The following is a 13,632-nucleotide window of genomic DNA, read 5'->3' as shown; positions in this document are numbered from 1 at the left end:
AGAGAAACGTCAGAGGGAATACAACTATTGCCGAAGAGAAAAGTGGACTGAGGGGGAAACTTATTGTAGGATCGGTGTTCGGAGTCGGTTCGTCGGTCATTTTCGTTGGGCCAGAAGATGTTTTCGGCGCCTAAATATAGAACAAGCACACGTAGTTGGATCTGTCGATGCGGCAATGTTGTTATTGCGCTTGTTGTTCTCATTGTAGCCCCCAATTCAGAAACAGCAGCAGCGGCAACAAAAACGATCAGCAGACAATGAAATTAAATTTAGCCTATTGTATTGCCTTTTATTTGAATAAGAATTGGTTTAATGTGCAAATACCAAAATATGCACTACAAGCATTTGATCAGCATGGAACACTTAAAATTCCTATTTATAGGCGAACAAAACAGAAGACAGTACATGGCTATATAGTATCTGGCCGATCAAGTAAGTGGCGGCGTGGCTTGTTCAAAAATTCACTTACACGCTGTTCCCTCTGTGTCTCCTTCGCGTGGCAACAATAAAAACACGCCGCGATGTTCATGTGAAGGGGTGGTCATGCGTACCAAAATCCGAGCCAAAAGGCACAGGCAGCATACGTGGCGTTGATATTTTTAAACTTTTTGGGAAATATCTTCTCTTTTGCTCAATATATATTCCACTTCTTGCTTTGTATGTTGTATATTTTTCATCGACTTGATCATTTAACTAACGAATAGTTACAGATTTAATGGCACTTTTCTCTAATAAACTATTCTCTCTATTTTTGATTCACACTGATTTTTGTACATATTTTTATATTTAGCTGCTTTAAGTATGCCAGCTCACTGTATAATATAGATTTATCGCACAAAATGATATATATATATTTTCAATATATACTTTCTTTCGAACTCTTTCACTTTTTTATTCCTTGAGGAACTTCTTTGCAATTAGAACTGTTTTTTTTTCCAAGGAAAAATTACCGAAATTCTCGCGTATATGCCTTAGAAGCACGAAAACTAAATTTTCCTTCACCCGTACAGAAAATTATTTTCTGTGTGTAGCTTAAAAATAAATCAGAACACACAAGAGCGCGTACCACGGTGTTTGGCACAACTCTGATGCGTCGAGCCAAACCAGAACACGCCAACGATCAGCCGAGAACTGTCAGATTGGTGAGATCGGTCGATCTGCCCCATAAACTGTTGGCTGTTGGTGTGCTCTTTGAGGTGGTATTTTGTTTGGTGCGTTTCTGGCATTATTTAGGATATTTTTACGTTACAGTCGTTATTTTAGGAGAGGTTTAATACTGCTAAAAGAGCGTTGTGGGGCGTTAGTAGGGACTCTAGGGAAATTAAATTAAATATTGGATAAATTATGTATCTCCGTATGTAATAACTGATAAATTATGTATTTGTATAAACAAAACAGTTAAGAGCTAGTCGGGGTAGATATTAAGTTGAGAAAATAATTTTATAATCGAATAGTGTATTCTCCATACTTAACACTTACACTAAAGCTTTAAAGCTTCTTCGGCTGCAGTTTAGTTATGTTAACATTGGAAGAACTTTTTAATTGTAACATAAGATGATTTTTAACATAATGTTAATCAGAATGTGTGGGAGGAAATGGTACGCTATGAAATAATCAAAAATTCCTAAAATTATTGTTTACCAAATATTTTTATTTAGATTTACTGTCTCGCATGCCACTCAATGACAGCGTGTGGCGTGGCTCCCCTCAGTAACAGGTAAGTGAAACAAAACTTTTATAATTACCAACTAAAGCAAAAACAGCACTTCAAAATCTAAGCTGCGCAAACAGACCCCTCGCCGTGCGATACGTACAATTCCAACAATATTTATATATGTGATTATGGCGGCGGAACACCGGTGCACCGGTGGCTGGGTTTGGGCAGTGGCAAGACCAACTTTTGTTTGTGTGCTCGTTTGGAACACGTAGCATATTTACAGGAGTTGAACTTGTAAGCAAAACTGCGCCAACAGGAAAAGGAAAATCCGCACAGATTGTCCTTCTGCAGTGAGGATGTGTGGGATGGTAACAAACATTCCTCTTGCCAACTGCCTGCTTATGAATATAATTATGGGTTTGTTAATGATACTTATAAGCAGGAAGATAACAGGAATACACGGAGGACTACTCCTACCAAGAGGTGAACATAGAGATGCTCTATCAATTAATATGTATGTATGAATGAGCGCTACTACGAGTATATAAAACAAAGAGTTTAAATAATTTCAAACTAAACTTGAGATCACGTCCAATTTCCGATCATGTTGCCAACTCGCAAACAAAAGCCGAACAACCGTCCTGTAATTTGCTTAAAAAAAGATTTAAAAATGTTTTTTCTGAATGTGATTTTACTGAGAATTCCCTTGCATGGAACACGCGTACTTTTATTCGTGTGCTGCTCATCGGTTCAACGTTGCGTATGCACGATATTAACTTGTCGGCTAATTAAAAGTTTTTTGCTGCCTGCTGTCAGAGGTTTCTTTTGCCAGCGAGAACACGCTCAAAAATCGCTTGTTGGTTTTTGTGGGACCAACATCTACCACACATTTGCACACTCTTCTGCAATTGCCAACCTAATTGCATTAAAATAACTGACTGACTGACTGGGAGGGTCGCAGTGTCCTTCGCAGAGTCCTGGCGGACTTCATTATAAGTTGCCATCTGTGGCAGCCGAGACCCGCCCAAGCAGGCAAACGGAGCAACTATATTTCCTATCTCTCGCTGCAGAAGGAGGAAGCAACAAAATGTTAAACTTGATAATTTTCTGGACATTTTAACTGTAAAGTGACATTTCATACTTTTGCGACCTTTTTGTGGGGGGTCCTTTCGGTGGATGGTGCAGACGGGGGACTAGTATACATAAACGATACTGCAGCAAGGACGCCACTCGCTACTAGCCAGTCACAGGACACTCGATAAAGTTGCGCAAAATGCAAATCTCAAAGGAAATTAATTTGTGTTGCAATGTGAAAATTGTGCTGAAAATGAGATTTTCGTTGTGTTTCCTTCACTTTTATGGGTAATTTTAAGAGCGTGGAGCTACAATGAGAATGCAGCAAGAAATGGGTTGAAGGCAGGCAATGATATTGGCTGTTTGTACAATGGTACTTACATGTGTGTATGCATCTTAAGAGTACGTTTACCGAAAGGATCCTCATTGTAATCAACAGTTGATTCCAAAATCATCCTTTTACAGCCCTATTATACTCTTTTCTTTTTGTCCTTAAGTTGTCCTCTAGTTTAATCATTGAGCAACCTCATATTTTTTCATTTGCCCGCAACTGCTTTTCAATTTCTTTTAATGCCGCTATCGAGCTTTTCCTCTTTGTTTTTGTGCTCCCTCTACGCTTTTCATATTTACACTTGGCATATTTGCGCTCATGTCCTTTAATATTGCTTTTATGGGAACAGAGAGCCGAGAAAAAAATGAGTGCTGGCGAGGAGGGGAATTAAAGGAAATACAAATACGAAAGGGACAGTCAGTCCGCAGCTTAAGCCGCAGAATTTGTTTTCATTCGAAAGCGACAAATGATAAAAGGGGAATTTGGAGAGAGAAAAACGCGATGAGAGCGGTATAACCAGGGAGCCAGGTACAGACACAGCGGTTGGCAACCAGACATGGAAAGTGGCCCTTATCTCTTTAGCCTTGTTTTTGTGTTTCTCCCATTGGCCATGGCTAGACGCATTTCGGATTACATCCAACCATCCTGGGTACTTCCATTTTTGTTCAATGTACTGATGCGGCAACCCACGCTTGTATTTTATTTTTCCAATTCTCTAATAATAGAATTCTCTTGTTTTTGTGGAAGTTATATTTGTCTTTCTACACATTAATCTATGGGGCTTATTGTAATAAAGGTCAGTTTATGATGCTTCTTATTTCTAAGCACTTTCCAGCTTTGTTCCACTCTACGTTTCCTTATAGAACTAATTAAAGCATTTCCTCCTCTAAACATGTGTGTTATATAAGAGTACTATGAATATTTTCTCTCTATGGGACGATCGTTTAATATTTTTCACTGAATTTGCATAAGTTTCTATAATTTTATACACTGTACTCGACTATCCATCTCCTCCATTTCACACGCCATAAATCATAAGAATATTTTCAGTTTTCCCATCTCATTGGGGCCAAGTTTCCCCCCATCGAGTACGACGCTTATTGCTTAATTAAGCGACATCATGCAGAGCACACTCATAAGCATACAAATACCACATTCACCCATATTTTACCCCACATTCTCCACCTATGGCTTACGCCTACTTACAGAGTGTTTCTTGTCTTGGCAATTATTAGCTTTGCTCTAACAAAGGTTTCCATTTCATTGCCAAGACAGGGCATGGAGCGTGAAAGTAACCAAAGAACAAAAATCTCTATTGCCCGAGCACTAGCCTAAGATGGTGGCTGGCTCTGTTCCCAGGCCTTGCTCTGCTTACGAGGCGAATGATGTTTTTGTCTAAGAGTCTGCATATTTTATTTGCGTGTGCTGAAAAATCTGTGCAAATAGCACAGCTTTTCTCGCAGGTTTATATTGCGAACCAACATGTTCTTGTTAAGGATTAAAAGACGGTCCTTTGAGAATATATAACTTCATATGTATTTCAATTATATCAGTAGTTTACCTGTTTATTGAGCGGCCATAATACTACACACAGAGTTTCGAGTCAATTAAATTCAATTTGACCCATTATTATTAACAATAACAGTGACAGTAACTATTAAAGACTTAATCGTCAATAATTCAGTCACTACCAAGTGTAATTGCTGAAAATTTCTCCGCCTTAGGCAGCAGTCATACCTCATTCATGTCTAGTTTTCTCTGGCAATAAAGTTTTCCAACCAGCCGCTTCACATTCCGCTCGGTCACTTTAAGCCAAAGTTGTGGGCAGCAGCGCTTGCCAGTACCAGTAGCCGTGCCTATGCCAAACCATCTTCTACTCTTCGTACTCCTCTATCCATTACGACTTGCACTTTTTTTCAGCTGCACGAGTCACAGCTGCCTCTGCTTCTTGCGCCTGCTGTCTCACCATTTGGGACTGCTTCCTTTGGCAGAAGCGCTCCCCTTCGACTTTTATTGACACTGATAAGTGTGCCCAGTGCACGGCAAAAAGGTAAGCAAAGCTGGCAATTTAAATTGAAATTGTTTGCCGCATCGCAACAGCAGGCAGTAAAAACGAAAAACGACAAAACGAAAACTACAAAAAGTAAAGCGGAGCAGAGTCGAAGCAAAGCAAACGAAAAAACTCTGGATGGGAAAAAATTAAGTGAGACAAAGTGTTTTGTGACAATGCGGAGAGTAGCAGCAGAAGCGGGCGAGTAGGGGCCAGTCGGGCCGGAAAAATGCAGACCGACCTGAGATTCGTTTGCTGCAGCTGGTGATCTGGTCGAGTGCGTGTTAATTCCATTTGGGCAGCATTTTTATTGACTAACCACACAGACACTCGTATTGGCCACGTACCGACTCCATGCCACATGGACCACTTGGCAGGCAGGGATGGGAGCAGGACTTGGATATTGCGTGTCTTGATTGTTTTGTTTAACATGCATAAGAGGCGGAGCAGGAGATGGGCTTGAATCTTCATTGAGTTCGTTTATCTGCACCTCCTGGCCAAAATCTACAAATGGCCTCCTCCCCTTGTTCCAAATATGTTTGCTGATAGGATGCTCATCCTCAGTCAGTTTCTTCTTACTCAGTTTGTATTTTTTGTATTCCATTGTTTTGGTTTTTTGTTTTTTTGTAATTAGAAATGCTTTTTGCAACCATTCTCCTGGTAATGGAATATTTTTTGAGCTTCGAGCTTCTATGGAGCTTCTCAGAAATGTTGAATATGTAACAAATTTGTAGCTTTAATGAAACTTTAATGAACAGCAAATTGTTATTATTTTCACTAAATGTATCCCATTTTTTATTCATAGATTACCACAGTTATAATGATTTCTTTCGGATTTTTCACCATTTTTCATTACAATTCTATGATGATGTATTTGCAACATATTTCAAACCTTTGTTTACACATTTGCAAATAATTAAAAGCAAAATTGCGATGAAAATGCTTTCAGGTAAATTTGTACAGTCAACGTTTCCAATTGAACTCTTTTGCTGGCCCTATTCGAGTATATCCCCTGGAGGACTGTGCAAACTTTGGCAATAAATACACGCATCTCTGCACTCATCCAGCAATTGCACGAGTACCCTCATTCCCTCCCCTCGATGCCTTTCTTGGCAAACAAAAGTTCGAAGCACAAAATAATATCGTACACAACGCATATTTTTCGGTTCCTCCTCAACTTCTTTACACGGTGAGTTTTGCAGAGAAAGGGCTCCAACAAGGGGATGAAGAAGCTGAAAAGAAAATGGCGCGCAGAAAGCGGAAGTGCACATTAGTTGTATGCAAAAAGTTTTCTGTAAAAGGAAGCAGAACTTATGTACAGCAGCAGCAGCAGCCCCAGCAGGAAAAGAACAGCCAAAGAGTAGCAGCACCCCGCAAATAGAAATTTGTGGATGGTTCGCCTTGTCAGCTAAGCGGAAAACTCTCTGCCCAACTAAGGAACTGCCAAAGGAGCCCAACTGAGAAGGTGCGAACAATTTTCGTGCACACCTGTGCAAAAAATGCTTTCAAAAACTTCTATATTTCCCCTTATATACATATAAATATTTCTCAATTTTTTCGCAAATATTTTTGGACATTGAAAGTTGTTCCTGTTGTTGGCAGAAGCAATGGCGATAGCGTTGCATTTCAATTTTCGTACATTTTTTTGTTATTTAATTTTCTGGCTGCTAAGCAAAGTTTAAAATATGCATGTCAAATTGCTTGAATATTGCAGCCCAGTCACGATTTTTAAGTAGAACATCAGCCAGGGTAGTCAGGAGCAGTAGGGCAGCGGAAACAGCAGCAGCAGAAGCAGCATCTAAAATGCAGTCAGCCTGCCTGTCTGGGAATGTTGCCCCACTGGCTTGTCTGTCCAAAGAATTGCAACAGATTTATTATTTACATCCCAGTCGTGGCAGAGAGAGAGAGAGAGCTTCTGGGCGGCGGGTGTGCCAGAGAACCTTGGATGCCACTTTTGGCGGCAGGCAATAGAAGATACTGCTCGTTCTATATATGTACACTTGTGCTCATACTCATACTCATAAAATATTCTGTAATCTGAGTGAAGGCAATTCGCTTTGGAAGTTGAACCTGCAGCCTGCCTACAGTTATTGGTCATGAGTCGATACAAAATCAAAATCATTTTTTCATATTTCATGAACGTTTATTGTTTCCTCTATTGAAGCGATTTCAGAGAAGATTCGAAAATGGTAAGTCGGTTTTATGATCTTTACCCAATGGAGTTTTATGATTATCAAAATGTACTTTCTTTTGAATAAGATTTTATGTTGATTTGTTTTTAAGTTTCAGAGTAACAATCGTCCATGAAAGACTTTCAATAAAATTGCAAACATAGTTTTATGTTTATGAGATGTATTTTCTATCCATTCCCTGCAAATTCGCTAAAGTTAAGGCACTTCAAGCTTTAAATTATAAATTTCTACCGCATTCCCTTCGTATCGAACATTCATTCCGACAAGTTTATTGTCGCCATCATTGCCATTCAGGACCATGCCACGCCCACGCAACAGTTGGTGCTGACATTGCAGGGCAACATTTTCGAAGAAAATCAAATGGAATTTATGGTCTAGGCATCGCTTAAGTGTGGAGTCAAGTAAAGGCTGGAAAAAGGACCGCTAGCCAGCCATTCACTGTGGAAACCTATAAACTCTGTCGGACTGAAGGAAAAAGGGCGAAAATGTCTGTCATTAAATTAACGCTAATTTGTTTAGTGGCCTCTGGGGAGACATTCACTGAAGAAGGCCGAAAGCCGAGTAAAGTGTCCACTGAAGACTATCGGTGGCGTGTACTTAATTTTCCATTCCTCTGTGATTTATGCACCATGTCTGCTTTTCTCTGTCTGTGTCTCTGGTTGTTTAAATTGAAATTAAATACGTTCTTATGAATCAGTTAAATGAATTCTAATTGCAAATCGATGCACTCAGAGTCCAACAACCGAGAACATTCATCCAAAATGTATTATGCAATGCGCATTGTTACCTCAGGAAGCAATAATTACGATTGGCATGTAATCTAATATCCGTCTGTGAGGATACTGAACTGAATTTAGCGGTGGGTAATCGGTCGGTGGTGCGGTAGGGGTGTCATAATGGTGGGCGGACTCACCTAAAGTGTATAACATAAATTGTCATTGTTAAAGTGCTAATGAATTTTTGGCATGCAAATCTCGCATGTAATGTGTGCTATTATAGACCGCCATCCCGCCATCGTCCCTTTTCGTGCTCTGATGTCATTGGGGGTCAGCTATGCGGCATGCAGCCCTTCGGTTTTGGGTGTCTGTATAAGGGTTATGCACTATTGAATGTGTTTGCTTGAGTTGTAGAATATAACTAAATGATTTTGGTAAACAACAAAACAATTATTTAATACACTTAAATAAGGAAAGTCACAGCACAAACTAATGAAATCGTTACTCAAAAAACATGCGGTTTTAGTGCATGTATAGTTATTACCCACAGAAAATGTCAATATGGGATGCTCTCTAGGCCATTAATATAATCCAACGCAATATATAGTACGTAAATACATATATATTTTATGAGCTGTCTTGCTTAACCGCAAAGTACTTGTAAATACTCCCGTTCTCTCTGCAATTCAGTTCTCTCTTCCAATTTTATTGTTATTTAATGGCCAGCCAAAAAAAAGTAACATAATTTTATTTTACACTGCGGCTGAGAGCCGCCTACACGGCGTCGACGGCTGTTTGTGTGTGCGGATCGGCTAAAGCCTTGTTGATAGAATATAGAATTGCAATTTATGCTGCGCATAAAACAATTTTCCAACGCCTCAGATACCCTTGTACCAACAGGGAACAACAATGTGGCCCACTGCTTCCGAAAAAGACAGTGAATGAAAATTTATGTGGGATGCGTGACCGTAAATGCTGTGTGCGTGATAAATCAATTTTCATTGCACACGCACACACGCATACCATTTTGTAATTGTGTGCAATTTGCGGAGGGCGAATGAAGGAGCATGTGTGAGAGACCGAGATAGCCTGCAGCAAAATGTACACACATTTTTAAGTATTTATGCAACCGATGGGTGGGTGTTTGCAGTTAGGCTTTGGCCCGTATCGCCACACGAATCGGAACGGAAATATATGCCAAATTTTGGTATTGTAATGCATTCAATTGACAATTGGCTTGCGAGATTGATATCTCTCTTCCCTCCCTCTGTCTCCCTGGTACAGCAAACACACCCGAACAATGACAGTAAATGTCTGATTATTTTGTGATTTATGCATTGCAATTTGAACCTCACCCAGATGTCAGTGCAAACGAGCATGGCCAATGCCGATTTCCACTCAGGTTAATTTCAATTAAAAGTCACATTGCGGTTTTAATTAACACAGAACAAGTACATATGTATGTATGTGCATATGTATACATACGCCATGTGATCTGATATATGAACTCGGGAACGAGTACGATAACGAAAGACAACTCAATAAGAGCTCATTTGTCGACAGCGCTTAAACACTCTGCTGCTTCAATATAAATGACTTCTGCTATATTGGTTGATTCAGTATACGAAACAATAAAACAAAGAAACACCTCCCTGGCGACCCTTTTCCGACTTATTTTCTGGATCTGGACTCTGATCTATTTTCCCTTTGACAGACACATACGAAATATACAGATACATAGATCATTTACATATAAATATACATATACATATGTATGTATGTATATGTACATGTGTAAGTACATAGATAATATAGTAAATACTTTTCACCACAAAGACTGGTCTATCGAACGATCGTACGTGGGTGGTTCCTGTTCAAATATTTATGAATAGCGAGCGTGAAGGAAAAAAGGATGTGTGAAAAGGTTATATAGAGTTTTTTTTCAACTTTAAAATAAGCCCCAGTGGCCTAATGGAGAAGGCGCCGGCCTCCTAAGCCGGAGATTGTGGGTTCAAGTCCCATCTGGGGCTATTTTTTTTTTTGTTTCTTTCGTTTTAGGATGGATTCTGGTTCGATTTTCATGTAATTGCTTTATGGTTGAAATCGAAACCAAACGAAGGACTTCTAATTTAAATTTCTATCCAACGATAATTCAATTATACTTCTGTAAATATTATTAATAGATGCAATTAATCCAAGCTAATTAATTAAATAATTGCCTACCTCTCTCTGCCCACGCTCGTTTATTTATGATGCCCCAGACGAACCTTAAGTGACTTTATAGCGCACGCACTTGCGGAACTGACTACAGGCACACATGTGCTCACGTGTGACCTCAGACTCCCATCAACTCCACCCCCATTTGCCACTCTTGACTTTTAATGCTCCTGCTATAAATGTCAAGTCCCGCGAGGTCGACACGCCCTCCCAGAAGGAAATGACAAAGACCGGAGGAACGAAAACCACAGCAGCGCACAAAAGCGCCAAAAAGAAAGAACAAAAACAAAAATAAAAGATGGAACAACAACAAAACAAGAACGCTGAAGGGTACTAGAAAGCCGAACAACACATACTCCACAAGATAAATCATTCTTCTATGTAGCTGCTCTACGTACGGAGTGATCAGTAGTGATCTAATGTTAGTTGCTTCCGACTGATAACTATAGCTATACTTCGGATAATTTTGTTGAATTCCCAAACCCATAGTACCCTCAGTAAGGGTATAAAAACAAAAACAACAACAACATATGCATATGTATGAGCATACACCAAAGGCTCGCACAAACAACCAAAACAACATTAAGAAATTTGTAGGAAGCGAATGCGTTTTATTTCATTTGTATTGCCGTCGACGATGCCCTGAGCCAATTTGTGACTGTGTCTGAAAGTGTACGAGTCTGGGTGAGTTTGACTGTGTAGATGAGTGTGTGTGTGTGTGTGTGCGTAGGTGGGTGATGTGTGCGAGTAATAAAGCATTTAAGAATTATGAGGGAGCAACAAGCTGGGAAACAATTAGCCGACGACCCACGAAAGTGTGCTACAAATAAGAAGGAAATTGTGAGGACTTGACAGACCGAAAACAAAGTACTCTACACTGCATTTTTTCCTACCGAATCTGAAATAAAACTAAAATAATTAAAGAAAGAAAATATATACACAGCGGTTCCATTACCATGTCTCAAAATCTCATATGCCCTCCTCGAAGGGTATGCGATTATGTGTGGTCAATTTGTTCTCATATTTTTGCGCAAGCCGAGTAAAAGAAATTGAGATGGTCGACGTGATGCCATTAAAGTGGTACAATCGTGACTGGGTACACCCTCCAGAAAAGTATTTCGCCGGCTTATGATTAATGCTCTAATGAGACACACAAACAACAACAGAGGGGAGGGCAGTGTAGAGTAACAACAGAGCCAGAACGCGTGTGAGAAAGGGGGCGGACTGGGGGAGGACCAAAGTTGTTTCGACAACGGCAAGTAAACCGCACAGGATGCAGATGCAGGAAAAGTTGTGCATTGCACAACACCAACAATGTCCGACGATTCCAGAATCAGGAACAGCAACAGCAACTGACAAACAGTCATGTGCTTGGGTTTGGGAAACCACCCAGCTCCGTATCTTGCTCTCGTTGGTTCGAAATTAAAGACCGAAACTTTGCCCTGCCCTTCGGTCACATCAGCTTGTCCGTGAGTTATGCAACTGACGTTTTTCGGCCCACAACAGCAGCAGAGCTTCCATGGTACACTGTTGGGCGGATCCTGGCCCTCTCCACACAGCCTTTTATGTTGCGGCCATGCGCTTCGTTTGTCTCTGTTTGCCTATAATTAAGCCTAATGTGCGCTACGTCGACATTTTAAGCATCTTTTCGTAGCCCTGCTGCTTGTTGCTCCCGTCCGTGTCCGTTGTTGTTGCGGCTAGTTTTTGGCTTGTAATTGGCAGCGGGCTGTGGGGCTGTGTGTGCGGCCGTTTGGAGGGCAGTTGGTTGCCCCCAAACAATTATTGCCGCAAAGCTGAAACCGTTTGTTGATAACCGTAATAGGTATAATTTGGATCTCCTGTCTGTGTTTATTCAAAATCCTTGAAATATTCTTCCCAAAGTTCTTGATGGTCTGAAATATAGCTTCATGTTGGGAAACAATTTTCTCTTCATCCGACCAGTATGACCCTCATTTAGTAGCCTAATTATAAATTAAAATGAAGATATCTTCTATTAGATATAAGATATATAAATATATGCATATCCAGAAATGACCAAAAGCTGAATAACTGTTGACTTGTATTTTAAGCGAATAATTAAAGAGAGAAAAGCGGGTTTTTTTCCAATGTTGTACCCTTTTACGTTTGAAATTCCTGTCACCCAACCCTTTGGCACCCCAAAATTAATCATTTATCGGGCGACATTTTTTTTTTGTATTTTTTTGTGTCGCCCCGCGGATTCAATATTTACTTTTCTACCCCAGCAACCCACTTGTCGCATAAATTGCTTATTGAAAAATGCCGCCAAACGTGACGTGCTCCGCATATTAAAAAACATTTATTTGCCGCAGCAAACGTTGAACCTTGTCTGGCTCATAAAAATTAAATACTGGAGCAGCAAAAAAATATTGAAAAAATGTACATAAGGTTAGTCATAAACGGAAATCAAATGAAAAGGTCAGAAATACACAAAACCCACAATTTGCCAGCCGCTCGTAAAAATTCGAACCGAGAACCGCCGATCTTTCCCGCCCTGTTTTGCCTACTCTCTACCGTTCTCTCCGACCCTCGTCAGGGGTAAGTGTTAATTTATTTGTCGGTTGATTACAACGCGAATCCGGCAGCTCGACGTCGTGTTTGCTGCAAAAACAAATTAATTTTTATGTCCCTGTGCGAGGGGCACAAACACATTTTGAGTAATGCGACAGCCGACCCAAAGCCGGAAGTGTATTAATTTCCGACCAGAGACAGGAGCACCGGAAAAAGGAACGTCGAGTATCAAGGTGAAGGTTGATTTGTCGGGATAAGACTTTTTTGTTGTTTTGGAAATATGGAGATTATGTCTGCGTCAGGAGCAGTGTAGTAAGAAAAAAGGATCCCAAAGCTTAAGAAAGTATAAATCAATAAAAATAAATAAATACATAAATTGTTACATTTTTTCACACTTTCTATAAAGATTTATTAATACTATTCTATTTAAAGTGGCTTGGTACTTGGCAAAATGTGGCTCTTCCTTTTTAGACAGATACCTAGCAACGATTAGAATTAATTCCTTATCCATTTCCATTTCCAAAATAAGCAACGCTTTTGATTGAATGCGGCTTGAATACACTTTCCATTTGCATTTGATAGAAGACCAAGTGCAGACTCACATCAGTTCTCCATAATTTTCTAAAGATTTAAATCCTTTGGACTGACACAATGCCTGGCCAGGCTAATGTCAAGACAAACAATGTGGAAAGCCAAACTATTTATGGCCATTCTCTTTAGCCGCTTGGCTTGGACAATAATCAGTTTCACATTTCATTGTCTAATCACGGCGGCCGTCTCGTATGACACCCAAAACCCAGTAGTCCGACAGGAAACGAACCGGCCAGAATAAACAGTCGGCGGCCTTGCGGCAAAAGTCGGTCAAT

At 40.1% G+C, this 13,632-nt stretch overlaps 1 non-coding gene across 1 annotated transcript; it reads left to right on the top strand.

Annotated features, from left to right (window-relative positions):
• The first annotated feature begins 9,977 nt into the window (after positions 1-9,977).
• Positions 9,978-10,050, top strand: Trnar-ccu. The gene has a single exon. It is a non-coding gene; the product is annotated as a tRNA-Arg (tRNA).
• The last annotated feature ends 3,582 nt before the right edge of the window (positions 10,051-13,632 follow it).

This window comes from Drosophila guanche, unplaced genomic scaffold (assembly GCF_900245975.1).
Source record: "Drosophila guanche unplaced genomic scaffold, DGUA_6, whole genome shotgun sequence".
Lineage (NCBI taxonomy): Eukaryota > Metazoa > Arthropoda > Insecta > Diptera > Drosophilidae > Drosophila > Drosophila guanche.
This window is presented reverse-complemented; position numbering and strand designations above follow the sequence as displayed.